Source organism: Anguilla rostrata, chromosome 3 (assembly GCF_018555375.3).
Source record: "Anguilla rostrata isolate EN2019 chromosome 3, ASM1855537v3, whole genome shotgun sequence".
In the NCBI taxonomy this organism is placed as follows: Eukaryota; Metazoa; Chordata; class Actinopteri; order Anguilliformes; family Anguillidae; genus Anguilla; species Anguilla rostrata.
Window position 1 is genome coordinate 71,957,976 of NC_057935.1, and position 26,100 is coordinate 71,984,075.

Sequence of the window (26,100 nt, forward strand, 5' to 3'; positions counted from 1 at the left end):
GCCTTCTGCTTTTGAAGGATGTTTAATCAGTGTAATAATGAACAGCGGCTCAGCTGTCTGATTTTAATTATGTGGAGACACAGTCAGTGGCCCTGTCTCAGCTCCCACTCATTCACAGATCACCATCCTTGAAGTGTGTTTGGCACATCTTCTGCCGTAGCTTCAGGTGCTAACCTGTTAGCATCTCCAACTTGCACTGTGCTTTCCAAATAAAAAAACATTTATTCAACATACTAGGATGGCAGGTCAGATGTAAACCAGTCCAGCCAATCCCAGTATAGCAATTTTTAAAATGTACTTGCCTCCCATTAACGGGAGTGCGTTTGTAAATTTAAATGTGTGTATGACAGTAAAATGCGTGCACCTCTGGTGTGATCCTAGCTGAGGAAAAAATCTGCTCCCGCTGCATGCTGGGATATCATGTGAGGAACATGTGGATCACAAAAGTGGGAACGGGGAGGCACACGCAGAGAAACGGCTGCTCTTTTAAGAACTCCCTCCGTCCGGGTAACAGGGGTTTTCAGGAGGGGAAGGTCAATGATGTCGCAAAGTAATAAAAAATGTAAACGACATACGGTGCTATCTTGCTTTTATCGGTAGGACAGAGAGTAAATGTACAGAAGCCTTTAAAAAACGGGATGTGTTCAGCACGGTGCTGTCCGTAAGTATTTGGACAGTGGCACAATTTTGGTTGTTTTGCACATTGGATTTGAAATGGAAGGGTGAATATGAGGTTAAAGTGCAGCCTGTCAATTTTCGGGTGTTTATGCCCTTATTGAGTGATCTGTGTAGGAATTACGTCCTTTTTTTTAGACAGTCGCCCCTCCCTCTTTTTCGGGAGGCCTGGAGCGCGTGGGATATGCAGTATGTGTGCGTTTTGTGGGTGGGGTGAGGGACAGCGTGGGGCCGTCTCCACACTTTATGTGTTCTGGCTGGACGAGAGGGCTCTTAATTAAATGGTTGAGTATGCTCTGTTTTTCACCAGAGCTGCACCTCAGGGCTGTCTGACGGGCCTGCATTTCAATTACCACGGAGAGAGAGGGAGAGGGATGGAGAGAGAGCGAGAGAGACAGAGGACAGAGAGAGAGAAAGAGAGAGAGAGAGGACAGAGAGGGAGAAAGAGAGAGAGAGAGGACAGAGAGGGAGAAAGAGAGGGAGAGAGGACAGAGAGAGAGGACAGAGAGGGATGGAGAGAGAGGGAGAGACGGAGGACAGAGAGGGAGAAAGAGAGGAGACAGAGAGGGAAGAGAGATGGAGGACAGAGAGGAGAGAGAGAAGGGACAGAGGGAGGAGGGGGCAGAGAGGGAGAAAGGAGAGGATGGAGGACAGAGAGGAGGGAGGAGGCAGAGGGGGAGGTTCTCCCAGGTCTGACGTAAGGGCCGATGGAGACGTGTGGTCTTATTCAACCTTGAATGGGGGGGGGGGGGGGGGGGAAGGTGGCACCAGGATGGGCAGAGTACGGAGTTAATGAATTTAACAGTTCTGAGGCAGTCCCGCAATCTGTTCACACTTTAACTGACTCTGGAAATGCCTGAACCACGATGCAGTGCCCACCTCAGTTAGAGTGGATCTCCGACCCAGAGCTTCACTCTCCTCAGCCCCACAGATAATCTGAGCCGCACCTCGGGAGCCCCTCCTTATTTACTGCTTAATTACTCTGAGCCTTCCGCTGCTGGGCTACCTACTGTAGGCCTGGCTTCAGTCTGATCCAGAGGACACACACACACACACACACGCACACACACACACACACTCGCACTCATACACACACACTCACACACTCACACATACACACACACACACACACACACACACACACACACACCACACACACACACACACACTCACACACACACACACACACACACACACACTCACACAACACACCACACACACACACACACACACACACACCGCACTCAACACACACACCACACACACACACACACACACACACACACACACACACACACACACACTCACACACACACACACACACACACGCACACACACACACACACACGCACTCACACACACACTCACACACACCACACACACACACACACACACACACACCGCACACACACACATCACTCACACACACACACACTCACACACACACACACACACACACACACACACACACACTCACACACACACCACACGCACCACACACACACACACGCACTCACACACACACACACACACACACACACACACACACACACACACACACACACACACACGTCCACACAGTGCCTGCAGACCTAATCTTTATTGGGAGCTTGCTGGTGTGGGACTTGCAGCATCTGCTGGTGAGTGTCACAAAGAGATTGAGTGAGGCGTAACAAGGACATTAGAGACCACTGAGAGCCAATCGAGGGGTGGGGTGGCATCTGGGAGGTCATTCACAGTAATCCTCAAATTCCTCAGCATCACCCCTCCCCCCACCCTTCCCTCCAAACACACGAAAGGAGGGTCGCATCACGTCTCCCATGATGCACTGCAAAAGAAGTGGCTTTGCGAACCAGGTGTTTCTGCACATGCTGGAGGTCTGAGTGACGCGATATAAGGAGCGAGAGCACGTTAGCATGTTAGCTCTGTGAGGGACACGCTTGGGTATACGGAGCGAGAGCACATTAGCACGTTAGCTCTGTGAGGGGCATGCTCGGGTATACGGAGCGAGAGCACGTTAGCGCTGTGAGGGGCATGCTCGGGTATACGGAGCGAGAGCACGTTAGCGCTGTGAGGGGCATGCTCGGGTATACGGAGCGAGAGCACGTTAGCGCTGTGAGGGGCATGCTCGGGTATACGGAGCGGAGCCGTTAGCGCTGTGAGGGGCATGCTCGGGCATACGGAGCGAGAGCACGTTAGCGCTGTGAGGGCATGCTCGGGTATCGGAGCGAGAGCACGTTAGCGCTGTGAGGGCATGCTCGGGTATACGGCGAGCAGAGCACGTTAGCTCTGTGAGGGGCATGCTCGGGTATACGGAGCGAGAGCACGTTAGCACGTTAGCGCTGTGAGGGGCATGCTCGGGTATACGGAGTGAGAGCACATTAGCGCTGTGAGGGACACGCTCGGGTATACGGAGTGAGAGCACGTTAGCACGTTAGCGCTGTGAGGGGCATGCTCTGTGGGCTTCAGGGGGGATGTGGTGATGTTTGGTTTGAGCCTTTCGTCTTCCTCGCTGCGGTGCATTTAAGTATTTAAGACACACAGACGTCTGCGTCTCACCGGAAAATCGCCAGAATTCTGGGAAACCGCAGTAATGAAGGACGAAGCGGAGATTCCTCCACTGGTTCTGCGTGCGGCGCTTTTAATTGGATTTTAAATTGCGTTCCTTTGATCGACTCCCACCTCTCGTGTGAGGAGTGCGGAGACGGGCACCTGGCTGGATCCTTTTCGTGGGACGGTCGCCGTGCGCACGTGCGCCTGTCCGAATTGAGCGGCGAGAGCGCTGTGTCACTTCCTGTCGCGGCGTGCGATGGATTGCGAAGGCTGCAGGGAGGATGATGCGCTGAAGATGAATTGGCACCTCTGTCATCGCCCCGACTACGCTCACACGCTGATGTACAGACTTTATTAGTGTGTGTGTGTGTGTGTGTGAGTGTGAGTGTGTGTGCGTGTGTGTGTGTATGAGCGTGTGTGTGTGTGTGTGTTTGTGTGAGTGTGTGTGCTCCGTGGAGCGAACGGGAGATCATTCTCTTCTCTGTGAAGCGATTTCAGCTACAAACTACAAACCTGCGCCACGGTCCCCTAAATCCTGCCCCTCTCTTTTAAAGTCCACCCGCCCGTGTAATGACCCGCTTTCTCCCGAGGTCGAAGAGACTAGTGGTGGTGGGGGGTGGTGGGGGGGGCGAGGCTAGTGTGCGGCTGGTGGGGGAGGGGGGGGGCAGTCTGAGGTGAGTGTGCAGTGGTGGGGGGGCTGGGGGGGCGTCTGAGGCGAGCGTGCGGGGGCTGGGGGGGCTGGGGGGGCTGGGGGGGGGGGCGGTCTGAGGCGAGCGTGTGGCTGGTGGTGGTGGTGGTGGGGGGGGCGTGCGTCGCAGGTGGGCGGCGGCCTCTTTGAAGTCGCTCTGAAAGGTGCGAATGACGGACGGGGCGAGACGAGCGGAGCCCCCAGCGCCCGGGGGAGGGGCGCGGCGGGGTTTTGGGGCGCGGCGGGGTTTTGGGCCCCTTCCAGGCCCGTCGCCTGAGCAACCGGGACAGGCTCTTTACTCCGAGCACGTTTACCCGTTTAGGAAGCGCACGGGGGCCCGAGGGGGGAGGAGAACAAGCCGCTTGTAGCGAAGCAGCCGCGGCCCAGAATGCAGTTCACCCGCCGCGCGGCGCGATCTGAAGACTCCTGACATTGGGCTGTCTGTCTCTCCCGTCCCCCTTTTTGATGGATTTGGGGAAGGGGGCGTCCCTCTCTTGTTGATTTCTCCTCCCATCCAAACTTATTTACCATCTGACTGCTCTCTCTCTCTCTCTCTCTCTCTCTCTCTCTCTCTCTCTCTCTCTCTCTCTCTCTCTCTCTCTCTCTCTCTCTCTCTCTCTCTCTCTCTCTCTCTCTCTCTCTCTCTCTCTCTCTCTCTCTCTCTCTCTCTCTCTCCCTCCGATTGAGAAAGTTCATGCTTTGTTTAGGGGGGTAGTTCTGTGTCCGTCCATCCCCCATCCCCCCCCCCCCCCAGAAAACATTCAAAGGATTCTGGGATTTTTTGCCTCATTTTATCCCCCCCCCCAGGATGTGTTGGTGTTTCAGTGATGGGGGGCTGCTCGGTTCACTTATCCTTCATCCTGTCTGCTACCATCCCACGTTCCCCCAAGATCCCACCCCATCACTCTCTCTCCTGTTACTCCCTTTCTCTCTTCCTTCATCTTTGCTGTCCTTTCGTTTTGTTCCTCTCTCCCTCTCTCTCTCCCTCTCCCTCTTCCTCTGTCTCTCTCTCTCTCTCTCTCTCTCTCTCTCACGCTCTCCCTCTCCACATCTCCATCTCTTATTCCACCGCGGATGTTTCTTGTACACCCACCTCCCACCCCAGCCCTCCCCACCCCACTCACCCCCCCAGTCCCACCCCCACCACCACCTACACTCACCCCCAGCCCTGATCCCAGCTGTGAAATGGAGGTAAACCTGCGTGCGGTACGAGGAGGTGGAGGTGAGACCGTTCTCCTCAGCTCCAGAGTTTCAGCGGGTTTGGAGGGCGTGCGATAACGATCCGCGAGCGCCTGCAGTCTGCCGGCGATTACCCCCCCCCCCCCCCAGATAAACAGCTTGTTTGTCTGTTTCTGGCCGTGCACCGGGCCTGCCGGCCGTGGTGGGGTTTGACCCAATGGCACGCCTGGACCTACGGCTCAATCTGGGGAATTTTGGTTCCGCTCCATTTCTGTCCGTAACTCTTCTTGGGTTTATGTTTTAAAAAATGTTTTATTTCCGAACCTGCATATCAAGAAGCAGGGGGAAAAAAACCCGGTTTCAGTTCGCTGTCCTGTTGTTGTTGTTGTTGCTGTTTACTTTGATTCAGGAAGACAATGGCGGTGGAGGGGAAAACAAGACTCGGCCGAACAAAAGGAGCTTTTTAAAATATGAAAAGAGCGCGCGTGAGAAGCACAGTGCAGCTGTGTGTCTGTTTAAGATTCTGTCCCCCCCCCGAGCCCGGACTGGAGGAGCATCATTAGGTCTGGCAGAGCACCCGGCCGAACTGTGGCCCAGCCACGGTGCATTAGTGTGGCCTTTAAGTGCGGCTAAACTGGGGCCCGCTCGTTTGTGCGCGGAGAGGCACCATTGGCAGATACTTGGCCGGTCACACAGAGGGAGCATTCACACAAGGAGGAAGGGTCGAGGGGGGGTGGGATTTTGGGGGATGGGGGGAGAAAAAAAAGAAAATGAAAAAAACACGAAAATTGTTAAACGTTTCCGCCAAAATTAAAAAAAAGGTAAAAAAAAAATAAAAGTGATAAATAAAAATTCATGCTTTCACTACAGCCCGTAAAGAGGGTTAGACGAGGCAGGTGCTGGCTGGTTTGGGGAGGAACCACAGAGCAGGTCGGGACGGGACGGGGCGGGACGGGGGCTTTGTGCTCTGTGGTGCTGCTGCTCTTTTGCAGCGGGAGGAGGGGGTGGCGCTGTTGGCCCCTCTCTCTTTGTCCTGAGAGGAATCTGCGGGTGAGCGAACTGCCGGGGGAGCGGAGGGGGGGGGGGGGGCTGACCGTTCCGCTTAACGCTGTTTGTGAAGCTCCAGCTCGCTGTGCTCTGGGCCACCGAGGAGGAGTCCATGTGTTTGTTTGGCGGGTGTGATGTTGTCTCCCCCCCCGTCCCCCCTCCGTCAGGAGACCTGCCCCGCCCCGCGAGCAGGCCAGCGGGCGCCCCTTACACCCCCGTCCTGCGTCTGGGGTTCCCATCTCTGCCCCGCCGCGGATCGAACTCGACCTCGGAACCCGTAAAAACAAGACCTTCCCTCTCTCTCTCCCTCCCTCCCTCCCTCCCTCTCTCTCTGTGCGCCTCAGCTTTTACATTTAGACTAGAGTGACCAATAATGGGGGGGAGGGGGGGTACTCCTGAGACTTCACGAGAAAAGAAGTGTTTTTTTTGTTTGTTTTGTTTGTTTTTTCTCTTCTCCTCCCTGTCAGCCGGGCAGGATGGATGAGGTGGAATGAAATTAAATTGTGGGGGAAAATGGCGACTTAAACTGGGCCTCTCTCTGAGCTCCATTCATCACACAGGGTCAGGGTGATGCCACCTAACCCCCCCACCCCCCCCATATTCCCCTCGGGGGGGCAGCTGCTGAAGCTCTCGCTGTCCCGCGCTGGGGTGAGGACTTTCGAGTTCCCGGCTCAACTGCATCGAAAGTTCTCGGCCAATTCCTATTTCCGAGCTTCCTGACTTCCTGAAACGAGACTCGGCGTTTGGGTCGAGCGTTATTCCCTCCTCCTCTGAGTGCGAATGAGGAGACTGCACTCTCAGAATTAACGGCACAGCCACGGTACATTCCTGTTTCTAAAGGAACACATCTCTCAAACGTCCCCTGAAAGCAGTATAATCTTCTATTTGGACCAATAAGCACCTTTTACAAGCATAAAAATGCAAATGAAAAAAATGTATTGCTGGCTAGGGGTGCAGTTTTATGCACCTGTGGGGTCCCACTCCAGTGACAGACGAGCACTTCTGTGTTTCTAAAACGCTGTTTTTTTTTCGTACCCTGGTTTCTGAGCGCGTGCAACATGGCTGCCGTGTGAGTGTGGAGTGTCTGCAGGTGGAGGATTGAGGGTCTTGAGCACCGGTGCCCAATCATGTGTATGCTGGTTTTCATTCCAGCCAATCACTACACCGGCTGATTTCACCAATTAGTGTTCCCTCTTCTCTGGTTGAAGGGCTGCCAGTTGGTGAAATCAGCAGGCATAGTGATTGGTTGGAATGAACAGCCTGCGTACTCTCGACCCTCTGTGGCACGTGATTGGCCGCCACTGATTTAGGAATATTATTCAGGACGACTTGCAGAAACATCGTGGACATCTGAAATATTATTCATTCCATATCTGCTGCAGATTTTTGATACATCTTCCGTTTGGATATTTTGTCATTCAGGCTAGGTTCTGTTCCTTGATAACAGAGGGTACGAGAGCTGTCAAATCTGCGAAACTGGAGTCGGGTCTTGATAGCGAGTCTTGTTCCCTGACAATAACGCGCCAGTGTGCCGTCAACGCCGCGATATCTGCGGGGTCCCGCTGGCGCTTAGCAACACCAGCCCCCCCCTTCCCCCCCACCCCCCACTCACACACAGTGCTGTTATAGATCGTGCTTAAAATTAAGTGTGGGTTGGGAGGGGCTGCTGATGTTTCCAGAGGTGGGGGGGAGAAGACAGAAAGGCCGCTCTGTGCTTGACGTGAGGAGGAGGAGGAGGAGGAGGAGGAGGAGGAGGAAGAGGAGGAGGCCAAGCCCTGCAGAGAGGGAAGAGGTGGCCTGTTCTGTGTTTCACAGAAAATCCCAGAATTCCTCTCTGCTCCTCGCCGGGTATTTGGGCCCTAGCTTAGCTTAGCGTAGCGTAGCCTCGGATCGGCCATTTCTGAGGAGCACGGAAGGCCGTCGCTGGTTTCTAATTGTCCTCTTTACGATGTCTCTCTCTCTCCGGCAGTAAATTAGGAGCAGGGAGGCTCGGTCCCGTCCGGTAATGGAGTCCAGGGCCCATAAATTGGATGCACTTCACGGGCCCATTAAGCTCTGCAGCATTTGGGCTGCATTCCTTCCTTCTTCATTGGCCAACAATCGAGGGCCATAAAAACGAGCCCGCGCCTTGCGTTTCATTCCCCTCGAGGAAGATCAGCTGTCTCCAGAACGAAGAGGTGGAGGGGATGGGGATCGTCTCACATACTCTGCAGGAACTGGGGTGATTTAAGTCTGCAGGACATGGGTGGGTTAAATCTGCAGGACATGGGTGGGGTAAATCTGCAGGACATGGGTGGGTTAAATCTCCAGGACATGGGTGGGTTAAATCTCCAGGACATGGGTGGTTTAAGTCTGCAGGACATGGGTGGGTTAAATCTCCAGGACATGGGTGGTTAAATCTCCAGGACATAGTGGGTTAAATCTCCAGGACATGGGTGGGTTAAATCTCCAGGACATGGGTGGTTAAATCTGGTGCGCTCGGGGACTGATGTAATCACCCAACGCCACTCTAATAAAAACAGCTGTCAGAGAACGACTTGGCCGCTGGGAAGCAGGGGAATGAAAGTGACTCTAATCGAAAGAGAGGAGTGTGTGTGTGTGCGCGTGCGTTTGTGTGTGTGCGTGCGCCGGTGGTGCATTTGTGTGTGTGTGTGCCGGTGGTGTGTTTGTGTGTGTGCGTGCGCCGGTGGTGCGTGTGTGTGTGTGTGCGCCGGTGGTGCGTTTGTGTGTGGTGTGTGTGCAGACAGTCCTCTGCAAGTCACCCAGCTCTGTTATGCTCCCGAGAGGAGAGGAGACAGAGGCGGAGCTATGGAGTGGGCGGAGCCATGGTGGAGGCGGAGCCATGGCACACTGAGTGCCTGAACTTGATGTGGTGCTATGTTTGCGTACTTTTTAAATACATCTTCAGAAAGATTGCCCTTAGTGGAGTAGGGCTGCAGTGTAGTATAATGGTTGGGGAACTGGCCTAGCTAACCGAATGGTTGTGGGTTTGATTCCCAGGTAGGACACTGCTGTTGTACCCTTGAGCAAGGTACATAACCTGCATTGCTTCAGTAATATATCCAGCTGTGTAAGTACATACTGTGGGGAAAAAAATACAAAAAGCTCCTTTTAGAGTGTGATAAATGCCCACACTGGCAGGGATTGGTGGCCTTGTGTGGTTTTGCGCAGCTATAGCTCTGAAGGTGCGGGCGCTGAATGGCTTTGGTGTTAAACAGGTTAAGTGGTTTGGTGTAATTTGCCAGCGCAGAATGGAACGGTTTGGTCGTTGTATTCAAACAGAACGAGTGGCAGTTTGAACGGGATGATGTGATTGGACCAAACTTACGGTGCAGTAGGCAGAGTGTTGAGCAATGAGAAATGCCATCGTAGCAGTCAAACACAAACTCGCCAGCTCTCTCTTTCAGTTCTTTCATCTTCTCTTTAAATGAAATGTTTCCCTGAGTCCACTGTCTCATAAATAGTTCATTTTCAAATCTACGAAGGTCATTTAATAATTTTGTACTGAAGCACTTCAAATATGTGCAAGTAATTTTGCTTTGATGTACTGCAAAAAAAAACCGTTACTGGTGGTGAAAATTTTCTCATTTTGCAAAGCCTGGTGTTCTTATTAATACATCGGTAATCATATTATTATTTTCTCAACCATGAGATTTTTTTTCCTCAACCTAGAAAAAAAATATGAGTATCGATCAGACTCGAGGTATTTCTTTAAAATGCATCGGGAAAAACAATACAGAGCTACATAAGAAATTATTCTTTTAAATATATGTTTTTAAATTGTTGATATTCTTAAAGCTAAAGCCAGAGACAGTAGAACTGTAATGACTGACGGCGTGGTTTAAAAGCAGCCAATGGGGGTTCAGAAATCCGCCCCCAGGTTTTTCTAGAACTTCCGCTGTGCCGTCCCCTGCAGAGATATATGTGCTCAAACCTGTTGCCACACGTGACCCCCCACCCCACCCCCCACCCTCTCTGCACCATCACAACCCCCCGCCCCCAAATCCCGCTCCTGGCCTCAGGACCCGTACCAGTGCGCCGAGCTCAATGGGAAAAGCCGAACGGACTTCATTAGTGCGGGACGCTGAGAGAGCGCTCCAGAGCTCCGGGCTCCACGGGACGCGTGGGAAACAGGGACCCTGACTTCAAAACCGCTGTCAGTTACTTTCACAATCCCGTGTAGCCACCTCTTAATCATTTAGGAAGGATTAGGAAAGCCCCATCAATCTTTCTTCTTTTCTTTTCTTTTTTTATTATTGTACCTAATTACAGAATTGGCCTCTTCTGTACCGAGTACATCTCGCGCTGGAGAGAAGCCAGGGAGCGATGGTTCCTTCCGCCTTCTCCTCTCTCTTCCTGTCGGGAGACAATGAAAGGAAGCGGTTTGGGAACAAAGACTTATCGTTATGAATTTTTAATAAAGCAATGAAGATGCCATCAAAATAAATCACAGCCTATTAAAGAAGCAAAAAAGCCAATTAAAATGGAAAGGTGATTGTCGGATTTATTTATTTTTTGTGCCGTGCCACGTCTCCACCTCCTACGCCACACACACTCACACACACACACACACGCACACGCACACGCACACACAATCACTCACACACACACAATGGGTTTTGATTAACGCTGCTTGGAAACAGTTAATTATTTCCATCAGCAGTGCGGGCTTTTGGAAATTGCATTTACATGCGCACTGTCGGAGCACCTTTGTGTAACTCGCACCCAAGATTAAAGCGCTAATTTATACCGGAGGTGATGAAAGAGAGCCGCAATCGCTCGTGGTGAATAAGACTCCATTAAGGTAACATTAAGGTAACATTAAGGCGCACAGGTGGATGTTTTTAGAGCACGCACAGCCTATTTTATGGCTTTGTTTCTAGCGGAAGTGAGCGTGAGCTATGTTTACGATCTGTTTTTTTTTTTTTCCAGTGTTTAGGTTTTTTTCATTTATTTTTTTTTTAGACACGGATGGAAATGGTATCTCTCTGAGACATGGAGAAACTAGCTAGCGGTGTGCTAGCTAGGCCAACTTTTAACCAGAAAGTTACTGCCTCAGGACGCCACCGTGATTCGGTGATTACTCTGAATTGCACCAGTAAAATGTCCAGGTGTATGAATGGGGGGAGGATAAAGGAAAACATATGGCCTGAACATCTGATAAACATATAAACAAATGAATAAACCGTATGTTTCCAATGATCATAAATACCGAAGTGGACAGTCAGCAGGTGCCAGATCTTAGTTGTCCGTGCAAGTCTGCCCTTACCTGTGTAAATCTCCTCATTAGTGGAGTAGGGGCTAGGCATGCCCTGGCTTTGCGCATTTCAGTTTTTAGTTGGTCTGGAATCCTCATTTTTTAAATTTATTGTTCTAGCCTTTGATTGCTTGTTCTCTCTCTCTTGTTCTTGCCCTCTCTCTGCTTTTTATTCTTCACACTTAAAATTATTTTTTTAGTCCACAAAGTACTGATACCGCCGTGGCACTTCATCATGTTCAAGGTTTACTTCAATTAAGCCACTCAACAACAAAACAAAAAAAAGCCTCATTAGCTTTGCTCACTTATGTCAGAGTGAAGTCAAAACAGAAACGAGGTCAGTCCTCGGCCTGACAATTTATTAGCGCACAATAACTTTGAAGAGCTTCATTAATGCGGATTAAAGCCTCGGGAGAGCTTTGAAGAATTCTGTTCTCAAATCGCGGGGACTGCTTTGTGTTTCTGAATGACTCTCGAGTCACCGCGCTCCGTCGGTGCCGCGGTAGATTTCTGTCATGCGCAGATTGCGTTTCGAGAGGTTGTTGCGCATCCTTACGAAATCTGCTGACGTCGTTTCTGATGGATGGATGCTGCAAGCCGGCTGCAAAAACCATAGTTAATAAGGATATAGTGGGTGGCTCTCCGGGCCTTGGCGATGTGCTTAGCAATCAGCCTCTTTGCGGTGTGTGGGCATAATCAGCCGTAGCGAGGGTTGCGGAGCAGCGTCGCCCTGCTGCAGAATGTTAATATGACACTGAAGACGGCGGACAGACACATCAGGGCGCGCCCTCCTTGCGTTCCCTTCATGAGAACGAATTGGCTAAATTAAAAAGCGTCTATCGCAGCTCTGCCTTGTTATTCTGCACTGTGCGAGTGTGCAGGCTCCGTGACTTCTGTTCAAAATGAGAGGACGTTTTCAACAACAAACAACCCCCTGAGATTCGTGTCATCACTATTTAATGAAAAACTATAACCATTGATCATTTTTTAAAAACGTGTTTTGTTCCCTTGTTATCTTTTTCTTAAAAAGCCCCTGGAGGTTTTATCATACATCGTTTTCTATTCCCTCGACGCTGCATTCTGTAATCGGTAATTGTTGCGCGTAATTTCCCCCCAGTGTCAGTTGCGCTCGCGATGCTCGCGGCCATCAGTTATGTCGTTGATGAAATTGAACATCTTCACGCGATTAGTTTTATGACTCTGGAAACAAGACAACAAGACTGTGGCAAATAACATGCTTTGAAAAAAAAAAAAGCATGCCATTTTTGACTTCCGAACCGGTAAGCTCGGCTGTCGTCTACCAGCCTATGTAAGCAGTTATTACAGCTGTTGTTCTCATTTAATTTCCAATTTTTCTGGCATGAAGCCTGGGTCGTGCTCTGAAGAATCGGTAACAAGAAATCTTGTTGCGAAGCCACACGGCAATTAAAACGAGGAGCAGATGCTATTCCAGTTATCGTGAAATGAATTAAATTATTGTCATGCGCAATTGCGAGCAACCTAGAAATGTTGAATTGAAATGTATCCTGGGACATTACAACGCACTCCCTACCGCCCCTCATGCTAAATATTATGTTACTGCAGGCCAGTACTAAAAGTATGTATTGGTTTTTCTTGCCTGCCTGCCAGTCCCATTTATACTTGTATATTTGCGTGCAGATACCAAACTGCGCTGTCATCCGTGAAAAGATCTGTCGTCATCAAGCCCATTAAGCGGATGACGTTTAGTATCATTAGTACATCTGTCTTGCTTTACCGCACGTTACGACCCCCCACTCGTGGATTCATAATTCCCTTCTTAACCGCGCGAAGACTGCTCTCCGGAGCCTCTCTCCAACGGCTTTTACAGTAGCGGCCTGTCGCTGCGGTTCAGGAGACGCAGTAAATCTTCAGACCGCGTGCATGTCGAGGCGTTTGATTTTACAAGGCAATAAAAGGATACTTATACAAAAGCCACTGCCAAGAGACTGCGGGATCCCAGAATGCACTTTGCTTTAACACGATAAAATACAGAGCAGACTTAGTGGTGTTACCCACCCACGAGCCGTTCTCTTGTATAGTATCTGGATTTTGACAGCACGAAGCCGAAAGTCAAGAGCCATAACTGTATCTTTGTGTCGGGCGGCTTGTAATTAACCAGCGCTCTGTGAAAGACATGTCAGCGGCTTCTGGATGTTCTGACGGGAGCCACCCCAATCGACATCCCTTATCGGCTCAGTTAGACTTCAACTTCAGCGCCATTAGCCCCGGTGTTTTTAGAGATGTGAAGAAATTGCGTTCGTGTTTGAAAATGCCTCCAGTTTCCTCTGCAGAAAGGCAGTATTTAAAAAAATAAAAAAAACGGATCCAGGTGACTAAAATAGCTTTCTTGAGGGGGAATAAATTGAGTATGTTTTTTTGTTCTTGCCTCCGAATCTTTGTCAGCATTTCATTAGTTTGCTTTTGCGGTTTCAGTTTCCTTGCTCTGAGCAGGAACTCCGTTTCTAATCGGGCGCTTGTGTCGGTTTCTTCTATGTGCGCGTGCGGCGGAGTAATTCCTTTAATGCCGAGGATGACACGCTCCTGCTCTGGGGGGGGCACGCACGCTGCTCCTGCTCCTGCTCCTGCTCTGGGGGGGGCACGCAGGTTTCCCCCGCTCCTGCTCTGGGGGGGGGGGCACACTGGCTGCTCCTGCTGAGTGGGTGGAGGGGTGGGAATGCAGGTATGGGAACGGAGCCGGGGCTGTGGCAGATTGGACTGCATATTCATGGCTCAGCGGAGACGCGATATCCCGCGGCAAGGACGGTGGAGGGAGGCGTGCGTGGGCCTGCTGCAGTGGCCTACATAGGGCCCAGACGAACAGGAGCCCCCCCCCCCCAGTGCAGGAGGATAGCTACCCTAAACTGTAAAAATGTGTAAGAACGTTTCCAAGAACATTTAGCCATTCGTCTTTTTTTTTTTTCTTCTTATCCATGTTAGTTCATGGCTGTTTCCTTGATGCTAATCACATGAACAGGACTGTGCATAAAATTTACAGACAGTCAGCATCCATGATCTCATACACCTGGGATACGCACAAAAACAAAGGTCTGCACATGCGTCATGGATCCCATTTTTTTGTTTGTTTTTCTGTGGAATATTTTTAAGAACAAAAGTAAGAATAATTCAAGAAAAGGTTAAATAAAGGTTAAAAGAAGATTCAGAGAGAACTGAAAATTTCAACATTTGCCTGAGATTTTGTAGGAATGGTTCGCGAAAACCGGAGGAGTAGCGTTAGGTTGCTGGCATTATCCACACTTAGCCGGTAGAACCGGTGTTACACGAAAGGCTTTAGCGCTATTTATTCCTGTTACTTAGTTCTGACGTTCTGTTGATGAATGAACCCCCATCAACTCGCTCACTGCCAAAACGGTGTGAAGTGTTGTGTGAATTAAATGCAATCTGTTTGTGAATACACCATCTTTTTTCTTTTTCTTTTTTTTTTTGCATTGAAACATCTTTGCGTTAGGAGACAATGAGGAAATGATTTCACGTTATTACCCCTTGACACGTATGTGATTTATTTTCCCTATAAATCTCTCTTAGCTGTTTTCCAAAACACAAACACCCTCTCCTGCATTGTACAGGTTTTTTAACCCGCTCTCCAGGTAGAATGTGACACCAAATCATGGAACACTTTTACCTGCAAGTGCAAAGGGCGTGTGACAGTCTTCAAAAATGTGACTCTGGGGAGATTGATTTCAAGCTTGGAATAAAAAATAACTTCAATGCCAAGGCATGACAGCCGCCGCGGTGAGAGAGAGACTGGCGGCCTGTGATGGATAGCAGGAGGGCGAGCTTCACCGGAGAGCGGATATCACTCCTGGGTTATTTCTATCGAGGGTCCCGGCTGAGACGTCTTCCAGAATCGGCACGGGCGATTACCTCCACCGAGCCAGTGCAGCAAATTAAGTTCCGATTTTAAATGCGACGCACCAATCGGTTCGCGGCAGTTGGGTGGGGCGGGGCAGCAACAGCGGCTCTGTGAATCCGCGGGACGTCCAGTGCGGGAGACCCCACAGTAACCGCTCCCGCTGCCCGGAACAGAACACATTTAAACACCGCCGCAAAATTTTGCGGGAAACGCTGGATCCCACGATTCCGCTGGCTCGGGTCCCGATGTGCAGCCGGTGATTTGGGGTTTTGGGGGGCGGGGCTGAGAACGGCGGGGTCCAGCGGAGAGCGGCGGTCACTTCTGCGCGGAGCTCGTCTTCCTCGTCTTCCTCGCCAGACGTTACGTCACCGCTCGTCTTATCCGTTTTCAGTTTGTCCCAGACGAGCGCGTACGTGATGGAGTTTGTCTTTGTGGCTGACAACAACAGATTAATGCCTTTTTTTTTTTTTTTTTTAAACGGCCATTTAAACACAACAAAGGCTCAGCCGCGAATGCCTTTCGGATTGTGCGTGGAAATATTAAAAGTTTTTTTCCTCTCTCTCTCTCTCTCTCTCTGTAGCTGGCAGTGAGTGATGAATGCTTTCAGCTCAAATTCAATAAGGGCGCGGGAGGAGGCTGGCCGGGGAGGGGGCGCGGGGAGGAGGGGGGGGGGGGGGGGATAGTGCCGCTGTGCCATGTCTGGCCACCGCGCGGATCCAAATTGCCCGTCAGGTTCTTCAGCGGCCGCTGCTCTGGCTGGGGAGCGGGCGGGCAGACGAGATTGTGGCGCTTTGTTGAAATGCCTCCCACCTGCCGATGTCCTGCCGACACCCTGCCAGTCAGGCAACACTAAATGGAAGGCTCCATACAGGACTCCAGCAGCTATGAAGTGCCTTTTTTTAAAGAAAAGAAAAATAGAAATGAAAAAAAAAAAATACTCTAGAGAAATTCAATTTGTATGAATCTGGAGTCCACAAGTTTTTTTCTTTTTTAAATTTAGGAGCTAACACCACAGCCTTGGCTTCCCCTCGAGGAGCTAACACCACGGCAAACTTCACCTCGATTTTTCAAAGAGTCTATGGACCAAAACGCACTCTGCACAAGGAAGCGGAAATGGAAGAGGAAAGGTTTGAGACATTGCTATATTTAACATAACATAACATAGCATAAGACGAGAACAGGCCATTCAGCCCAACACTGCTCGTCTATTCCTCCACTGAACTGTACTTAATGCTTAGTTTACCTAAAAGCTAAATAGTATCTTTGACAAGGAAAAGTCCCTCAGAAACGTTGCAGTTTAGTCCCTCACAGTCCCTCGCTGGTGGACAGGTTAGTTGGTAGTGGTACAGGGGAAGTGTGCAAGAGCAGGTTTAATAGTGTTTGAGTAACTCACACACACACACACACACACACGTGCGAGTGAATCAGCATGACTACTCTGTATGCTGAAGTAGTGAAGACGTGACCCATATCTGTGTGTGTGTGTGCGTGCGTGCGTGCGTGCGTGCGAGCGAGCGAGTGAGTGAGTGAGCTTCAGCTGTTCTGTTTTGTAGTGCTAATCTGATTGTAACTAATAATTAGGAAAACAAATCGGGGGGGGGGGGAACTGAAATCAGGATGCAGAAATGATCTGCTCGTGTACTAGCAGTAGATTAAAGTAGGGGGCGATATAACAGATGTGAATTTAAATAAGTGCCAATGGGAGGTTTGAAACCATCCTTTAATTTACAACTTTTGACTCGTATAATGAGACTCATTTTGGCAGTGGGACTAAAGCTCTGTGCAGTGTGTGATCTTGGGACAGTCAGGAGAATCTAAAAGTGTCTAGCAGCAGGACGTCTGCGGTTTAGACAATGAAATTAACATAAGATGCTTACAAATCGAATGCATAAATCTCCTTATCCTTAAAAGGAAGTGCTTCTGGATGTGAAGAAAGCCCTTTTCTTTGTGAGCAGTCACTGGAGTTTCTTCCCGAAATACAGCAATGATGCAGCGTCAGATTCCGGAGTTGTGACTGTGCTGGGCTGTCGTCAGCATCCCGGAAAATACGCCCCCCCCCCCCCCACACACACACACCCCCCCCCCCCCCCCCCCGGAACTTATGGAGGACAATTTATGGACCTGCAGTTACGGCAGGAATTCTAAATTTGGAAAGCAGGGAAAAAGGCCATTTTTATTTTAGTGCGTCCAGTGGGGGTATTTGCCATACGCGTGCGCACGCTGGGTAATGTGGTTACCCGTTAAAAACAACAAAAAAAAGAAAAAAAATGTTGGCTCAGCTCTCCTGCTCTGTGGCCCAGACTCAAGGCAAGTGTTAGTTATTCTTCCGCAAACATAGTTTGGCAAGTGCAGCCGTCGCAAAAATAACTTGCCAGACTGTCTTTTTTTTTGTGAAGGGGGGGGGGGGGAAGTAACACTTGCTTTTATTTGTAAGTCACATTTGATTCCAGGGCCACGGTGTATGGCATTGGTACAAATGTGCCCCCCATGTCCCGGGAGAGGCTCAAACGCCCCCCCCGCCCCACATCCACAGCAGGACAGTTCTGATGAGCAGTGAGGAGTTTAGAGTGCGTCACCCCCCCCCCCTGGGTCTCCCGCCTCTGCCGCGGTGTCTCCTCCTCGTTACCACGACACCCGTTGCGGGCGGGAGCGGAGCGGCGGGTTCCAGTCTGGGCGATTTGAGGACGTCGTTCCCTCTTTTTTTTTTTACCGCGGCGCTCGACCGCGCCGCCACCGGGGGGGGGGGGACCCGAGTCTTCACAGAGCCGCGATTCCCGCCGTGGCGAATGAGCGGGCCGGGGGCGTGACAGCCGCTGGGCCGCGGGCTGAATGGCGGCTTTGTGCTCCCGCGGCGGCGGCGGCGGCTAGCTCAGCCGGGCTGATTATGCAGCCCCGGCACCACCACTCTGCAGCCGTCTGCGCGCCGAGCTGACAGCTCTGGCTCCCGGCTAACTTACTTCTGTTTGTACAATCATTTTATGAAAGCCGGAGCCGGGGAAAAGGGGCCGTGGCTCGCCTGGATGTCCTTGCGTGCCGTTTACTCGTTTCGTCTTATAAGATTAAAAAATAATAATGATAAACGAGAATCGATATTTGTGTTTTTTTCCTTTCGCCGAATGCAAAGCGGCCCGTTAGCCGCGTTCACAGCTGACAGGGGAGGTCAGCGCTCCTCTGTGACTGGAGGAACACGCCTCTTGTCTTAACGGAATAAAGGGATTTAATCCTTTTATCTGACGTCCAATCAGAGAGGAGCGAGGCCGCGTCACTTTTCCAGCCCGGCCCAATTACCAGACGTGCGCTTTGTTCCCCGGCTGACCTCCCGACCTCGTGCAGAAATTGGATTTATGAAATTAGTTTTCATCTTTAAAGGGCTCTTCGCTTTGGAGGCCTGCTGAATGAGGGTTATTGATTGATTGTTGATTGATTAAATTAATTTTCCTTATTTTTCCAGTCAGGTGGTTCTTGTTCTTGTTTTCAAGAAGAGTCTTACTTGCATGTGTCAGCATAAATGCGAGTTTCTTTTCGGTGGAAGTGGAAGTAGGGACAGCCGGCTCCAGAGGCCAGGTGCATGCTGGGTAGTGGCCAGGTGCATGCTGGGTAGCGACCAGGTGCATGCTGGGCAGTGGGCAGGTGCCTTGCTGGGTAGTGGGCAGGTGCATGCTGGGTAGCGGCCAGGTTCATGCTGGGTAGTGGCCAGGTGCATGCTGGGTAGTGGCCAGGTGCGTGCTGGGTAGTGGCCAGGTGCATGCTGGGTAGCGGCCGGGTGCATGCTGGGTAGTGGCCAGGTGCATGCTGGGGGCAGGGGGGCAGGTTTTCACGCTTGGCTCTTGTGTGCCGTTTACAGGCGTGTGTAATGAGAGTGAATTTCTGCTGGGGGGGGCTTGGAGTCCCGCTGGGCCTCAGTCAGGTTCGCCGTGTGAGAGAACGGTGACTCATCATCGCCCCAGTCCTGGAACGGGAGGAAGGAAGGGGGGGGGGTGGGGGAAATAGACGTCACTGGCAATAGACGTGACCGTCCCCCTCCCCACCCCGTGCCCCCCCCATGACCCGCCGTCCGCTGAGCAGCAGGGCTGAAATGGCGGGTTGTGAGCAGCAGGGCTGAAATGGCGGGTTGTGACGGATTCGGGCGACGCTGCCAGGCCTGTTATTGTCACACCATCGATTTGCTCGACCGGGACACTTATCCCTGGCCCCTCACGTTTCGGCATTCCAGCCCCAAATCGATTATTTTACCGCCTTTTATTCCTGCTGAATGATGTCTGGTTCTACAGAAAAGAAAAAAAAAAAGATTACAATGAAATGGAACCAACAACACGAGGACAGTCTGAGATAGAAGGTAAACTATTGATTGATTTTTGGACAGTTTTTTAGAAAATGACGGTGGGCCCCGCCTTTGTGTATTGTGCTGAAGAGTTCGGCTCAGGTTCCGGTCATGACTGGGATGGTCTGGCCTCAAACAAACGACCCCAGCCACTGCAGGCAAGGCCAACTGCAAATGAAGAAACCTGAGTTGATATTGCTTTGTTTTCCCGAGCTTCATGTATATCTGTGAGTGTGTGTGTGTGTGTGTGTGTGTGGGTGCGTGTGTGTGTGTGTGTGTGTGTGTGGGTGCGTGTGTGTGTGTGTGTGTGTGCGCGTGTGTGCGCGTGTGTGCACGTGAGTGTGTGCACGTGTGTGTGTGTGTGTGTGTGTGTGGGTGCGTGTGTGTGTGTGTGTGTGTGTGTGTGTGTGTGGATGCGTGTGTGTGTGTGAGTGTGAGTGTGTGTGTGTGTGTGTGTGTGCATGTGTGGATGCGTGTGTGTGTGTGTGTGTGTGTGTGTGTGTGTGCGTGTGTGTGTGTGTGTGTGCGTGTGTGTTGTGTGTGTGTGGATGCGTGTGTGTGTGTGTGTGTGGGTGCGTGCGTGTGTCTGCGTGTGTGTGTGTGTGTGTGTGTGTGTGTGTGTGTGTGTGTGTGTGTGGGCGTGCGTGCGTGTGTGTGTGTGTGTGTGTGTGTGTCTATGTCTCTGAGTGTCTCAGTAGGGTGTCTGTACTAATGGAATGTTGTTTTGTGTAATTTATTATGCGTGTTTTTTTTTTTTTTATAGCCCCTGTATATGGGGCCTGGATTTGATTGGATGTGTACCAGTGCTCATCCGTTGGTACAAATCGGCCAATCAGAAAGTGGAAATGCTGTTTGAATGTATCCTCCCTTTGTGTGAGTTACGTCAGCACGGACGGGTCAGTTGATGTGCCCACAGACCCGATGTCTCCCCTGACCTTTCTGACCCGATGTCTCCCCTGACCTTTCTGACCCGATGTCTCCCCTGACCTTTCTGACCCGATGTCTCCCCTGACCTTTCTGCCGTTCGTTCCTAACGCGGTTCGGGTGCTAATGAAGGTGGTGTTCTGCGAGAGGGCTTTGAGGGGGACTGGACCTCGAGCCGTCTGGACTGAGTGGGCTCTCACTTTCCTGTGCGGCTTTAATGGGGGCCGCGCTGGCGGGGAATCTTCGGCTCATGAGAGGAACACGGCGGAGAGCGGCCCCGCGGAACGTGTCTTCTTAATTGGCGATGATGTCGCCTCTCCGCCGCCGTCTGAGGGGGTGGACTGATCCGCGGAGAGTTTGGCCTTTTTAGTGAGTCACCCCCAGCCCCCCCGGGTGACCCTCCGTCACCCCTCCTGTCACTGGCGCTCCCGGAACACGGGCTTCGCCGGCGGACGCGGGCGGCTCGTTAGCGTAGCGGGTTAGCGGGAGGGTTCCGCTCGCCGCCGACCCCTCTATGCCACCGCGGCTCTTCCTCATCTGCCAACCTCTTCCTCACCCGCCACGCCGCCAACAACAGCCCGCCAACCCCGCCTCACGCCCGCCCGTTCCCATCAGCCTTTTTTTTTTTTTGGGAATAGCCAATCATAGTCTCCAGCTGTGTTGAAAGCACCAATCAGGCGACAGGACCACAGAGCAGTGCCTGGGATCGGCGCTACTGCAGTTACACACTTCCAAACGCGTCAGCCTCTCTCTCTCTCTCTCTCTCTCTGTCTCTCTCCCTCTACCTCTCGCCCTCTCTGCCTCTCTCTTTCTGTTTCCATCCCTATCTCTCCCCCCCCCCCCCCCCCTCCGTTAGGGTAGTGTTGCATTATGGGGTATTGTGGTGGGGAGAGCAGTACTGAGTGTTGGTGTGGCTGGGCAGGGCTCATACAGGATGTGACCTCAGAGTGGTTCAGGCTGACCGTACATCCAGAGCCCGCTCAAGGGGGGGGGGGGGGGGGGGATTCAGGCTGACCGTACATCCAGAGCCCGCTCGGGGGGGGGGGGGGGGGGGGGATTGACCTCTCCATCTGAGGACGGCGATTTCCCAGTGGAAGCGGAGGACCCATTTATCCCCAAACCGAGTCTGTGTGTAAAGCAGACAGAGCTATTAAAAACATAGTTCAGTCGGGTATTACTGCAATTTGGGCTGGGGAGAACAGTGTAATTTGTGCTTCTCAATGTGTTTTCTTCCTTTTGTGGCTGTTCTGATTGGGCACATACTGTAAGACGGACCTAATGACCACTTTTTCTGCAATCAGTCTCTTTTCTTTCTCCGCTGTGAAGTTGCCCTTCTTCTTTTTTCTTTACTCTGCTAATTGTTTTCTCATACAGGGAACTCTACGGTGGCCTCACTTTGGGTGCTGGGCCTGAAATATGCGGTAATGTGCACGTTTAGAGTAGTGATGTCTTTAGAATGGGAATTTTTCTGCAGCTAATCAAACTGGAATTTAAAGAGTGTAGAACTGCGTGGCCAGTAGGAAATCTTTTTGCTCTGAAGACTAGGGTAGTTATAAGTGTGTAATTATCTTGCTCTGAAGACTGGGGTAGTTATAAGCATGTATTTATTTTGCTCTGAAGACTGGGGTAGTTATAAGCATGTATTTATCTTTCTCTGAAGACTGGGGTAGTTATAAGCATGTAATTATCTTGCTCTGAAGACTGGGGTAGTTATAAGCATGTAATTATCTTTCTCTGAGGACTGGGGTGGTTATAAGCATGTAATTATCTTGCTCTGAAGACTGGGGTAGTTATAAGCATGTAATTATCTTTCTCTGAGGACTGGGGTGGTTATAAGCATGTAATTATCTTTCTCTGAGGACTGGGGTGGTTATAAGCATGTAATTATCTTGCTCTGAAGACTGGGGTAGTTATAAGCATGTAATTATCTTTCTCTGAAGACTGGGGTAGTTATAAGCATGTAATTATCTTTCTCTGAAGACTGGGGTAGTTATAAGCATGTAATTATCTTGCTCTGAAGACTGGGGTAGTTATAAGCATGTAATTATCTTGCTCTGAAGACTGGGGTAGTTATAAGCATGTAATTATCTTGCTCTGAAGACTGGGGCAGTTATAAGCATGTAATTATCTTGCTGTGCAGACTGTGGTGGTTATAAGTGTGTAGTTATCTTGCTGTGTAGACTGTGGTGGTTATAAGTGTGTAGTTATCTTGCTGTATAGACTGTGGTGGTTATAAGTGTGTAGTTATCTTGCTGTGTAGACTGTGGTGGTTATAAGTGTGTAGTTATCTTGCTGTGCAGACTGTGGTGGTTATAAGTGTGTAGTTATCTTGCTGTGCAGACTGTGGTGGTTATAAGTGTGTAGTTATCTTGCTGTGCAGACTGTGGTGGTTATAAGTGTGTAGTTATCTTGCTGTGCAGACTGTGGTGGTTATAAGTGTGTAGTTATCTTGCTGTGTAGACTGTGGTGGTTATAAGTGAGTAGTTATCTTGCTGTGCAGACTGGGGGAGCTGGAGGAGAGACTCCATCGCTCTGTGTAGTCAGCGGCACATGTTTACTTTCTGGCTGTTGGGTTAGAGAGCTTGACCTGTCCTCCGTTTGCACTGGATTTCCCCAGAACCCCAGAAATGCCTCATGCTTGTGTGAGGAGCTCTGTCTCCCCCCCCCCCCCCCCCTCTCCTAACCAGACACTGGTGCACCCCCCCCCCCTCCTTCCCCCGTAATCTTAGATCTCAACAATCTGGCCCATCAGACGCCAGCATGCCCCTCAGGTATGACTCACCTGTCCTGTCCGATACGGAGTTCTCCGAAGCCGTCGCGGTACGTGCGGTGTGTGACGCATTCCTGAGCACGCTCAGAACAGCCCGCGTCTCGCCACGATCCTTTTCTTTACCCTTCCTGCGCCCCCTCACCCCCCCGCCAAATCATTAGTTTTCCCCCCTATTCTATACCCCACAACTGCACCCCCAGCCCCCCTCCCCTAACCCATTGTAAAAAGACCCCATAATAACCCCCCTCCCCCTCCTGAGCAGGCATTAGGGGGATTTGGTAGGGTCCAGGCATTGAGGGTAATTAGGCATGGTCAATATAACCCTGACTGGGGAGGGGGGGTGAGTCTGATTAGGGGGGGAGTGTGGTGTGGAGAGAGTCAGTGGGTCAATCTGGAAACAGCAGGAGTCTATAGCAGGGAGCGGGGGGGTGAAAGGTCACTGTGGGAGCCGTGTGTGTGTGTGTGTGTGCGTGCATGTGTGCGTGTGTGAGTGTGTGTTGTGTGTGTGCACGTGTGTGAGTGTGTGTGTGTGTGTGTGCACGTGTGTGAGTGTGTCTGTCTGTGCTTGTGTGTGTGTGAGTGTGTCTGTCTGTGCTTGTGTGTGTGTGTGTGTGCGCGTGTGCGTGTGTGTGTGTGTGTGTGTGTGTGCACGTGTGTGAGTGTGTCTGTCTGTGCTTGTGTGTGTGTGAGTGTGTCTCTCTGTGCTTATGTGTGTGTGTGTGTGTGTGTGTGAGTGTGTGTGTGTGTGTGAGTGTCTGTCTGTGCTTATGTGTGAGCATGTGTGTGTGTGTGTGTGTGTGTGTGTGTGCATGTGGACGTGTGTTTGTGTGTGGATCAGTGAAAGGAAGCATGACTGTTTTTGTTTTGTATATCCATGCATGTGTGTGAGTGCGCAAAGAACTTAATCTGTTGCGCTGTGTATGTGCAAATCAGTGCTTGTTGTGTGTGTGTGTCTGAGGAAGTGCATTTGCTTGTTTTAGGTGTGTGCGTGCGCTCGCGTGCTTGGTTGGGCTTGCAAACACACCCCCCCTCTCCCCTCCTGTTTTTGGTTGGAGGAATGGGGCCCTGGCTCGTTGGTCCCTCCCCCTTGTGGGTGGCTTTGGGGGATTCAGGCTCCTGAGCTCTATCAGTCTGGAGTCAGTCTGAAGGAGAACTTCACTCCTGTGTTACTCAAGAACTCGATCCCTCAGGACTGCAGCCCTCCCGCTCTTAGGAGATCTTCACTTCTGGATTACTCTAGAGCCTGATCCCACAGACCTGCACCTCTTACCCTCTTAGGAGATCTTCATTTCTGGATTACTCTAGAGCCTGATCCCACAGACCTGCACCTCTTACCCTCTTAGGAGATCTTCACTTCTGGATTACTCTAGAGCCTGATCCCACAGACCTGCACCTCTTACCCTCTTAGGAGATCTTCATTTCTGGATTACTCTAGAGCCTGATCCCACAGACCTGCACCTCTTACCCTCTTAGGAGATCTTCACTTCTGGATTACTCTAGAGCCTGATCCCACAGACCTGCACCTCTTACCCTCTTAGGAGATCTTCTCTTCTGGATTTCTCTAGAGCCTGATCCCACAGGACTGCAGCTCTCACCTCTTAGGAGAACTTCACTTCTGGATTTCTCTGGAGCCTGATCCCACAGGACTGCAGCTCTCACCTCTTAGGAGAACTTCACTTCTGGATTTCTCTGGAGCCTGATCCCACAGGACTGCAGCTCTCCCTCTCTCACACTCAGGCGCGGGGCGATTCCAGCGCTAAAACAGAGGAGCTGGAGGCGGGAGCCCTCTCTGGACTTCCTGTGAGCACCTTTAGGGCAGGTAGGAGCCGGCGGTGCTGTGAGGCGTACATGAGCTGCAGCTCTGATTGGTCCGCTAAATGCTTCCGCCCAGGCGGATTACCTGATTGGTCTGCTAAATTACCCGTCTCTCAGCGAATTAAGAAAATGATGAGCATGCCAGCACTAAAAAAAAAGCAAAAAAAAAACGTTTTTCATTTATTAGCGTTTTCCAGTAGTTAACAACAAAGACGGCGTGAAAAGAAAATGGAATTTATTTGTGTATATTTTAGCGCCCCCTGATTGCTTTGGGGAATTTGATTTTGTCGGGTTTATGTTGCGGCTGCTGTTTGGGCCTAATTGGTATTGTGTGGTGATATGTGCTTAATTGAACGATGCGAAGGAGCAGATGTTCGCATTCTGTCAGCGTGAGAGAGATTTGTCACTGCCTGCTCGGTTCCTAACAGGGGTGTCGGTGGCAGGTTGTTCTTCGCGTTTATGCCGCGGCGATACTAATGACAAGGATGCCACGGCATAAGGTGCGTCCCCATCAACAGATTTTCCATTAATTTAGTCGTGATTGGTCTCAATTATGAGTTTGAGAGCGTCTTGTGTGAAACCGCAAGCGATCGTCAAGGTTGCCCGCCAGTCGGTTAAACTTTTTAAAAATGCGTGCGCCCTCCTCCGAAGCCCCGCTGGAGAGGAGCGCCGGTTTAATTTGGATCTTAACGGACAGAAATCGATGCCCAGGAATGTATCAATTAGCGGCGAGACCGGCCCTTCGTTATGAACCGCCCCGTCTGTGGCCAGCGGGCCCCGGCGGACCCAAAGCAGTTTAATCAGCGTTTAATTGATCCGGGCTGAGGTCCGGACGAGGAAGTCTGAGCTCTGAGTCACGATTAAACCGCCTCCCCCAGAGTCCGGTAAAGAGCCGTCCGTCTCTGTGAGGCGCCGTCGATGGAGTTGGGATTGGAGTCGCCTCCTCACTGTATGGCAGTTGGCAGTTGGTGGTTGGGGG

The 26,100-nt window shown here is 51.0% G+C and overlaps 1 protein-coding gene across 3 annotated transcripts in view; it reads left to right on the forward strand.

Moving 5' to 3' along the window:
• sema5ba (sema domain, seven thrombospondin repeats (type 1 and type 1-like), transmembrane domain (TM) and short cytoplasmic domain, (semaphorin) 5Ba) overlaps positions 1–26,100 on the forward strand; it is a 142,110-nt gene that overhangs the window by 30,482 nt on the left and 85,528 nt on the right. Inside the window, exon 1 of one of the 3 annotated variants that reach the window (XM_064329669.1) lies at positions 24,911–25,125. The exons of the other annotated variants lie outside the window; for them this stretch is intronic. The gene's annotated coding sequence lies outside the window, so the exon portion shown is untranslated. Of the gene's footprint in view, positions 1–24,910; positions 25,126–26,100 lie in introns of those variants that run through there. 3 annotated transcript variants of the gene reach the window in all.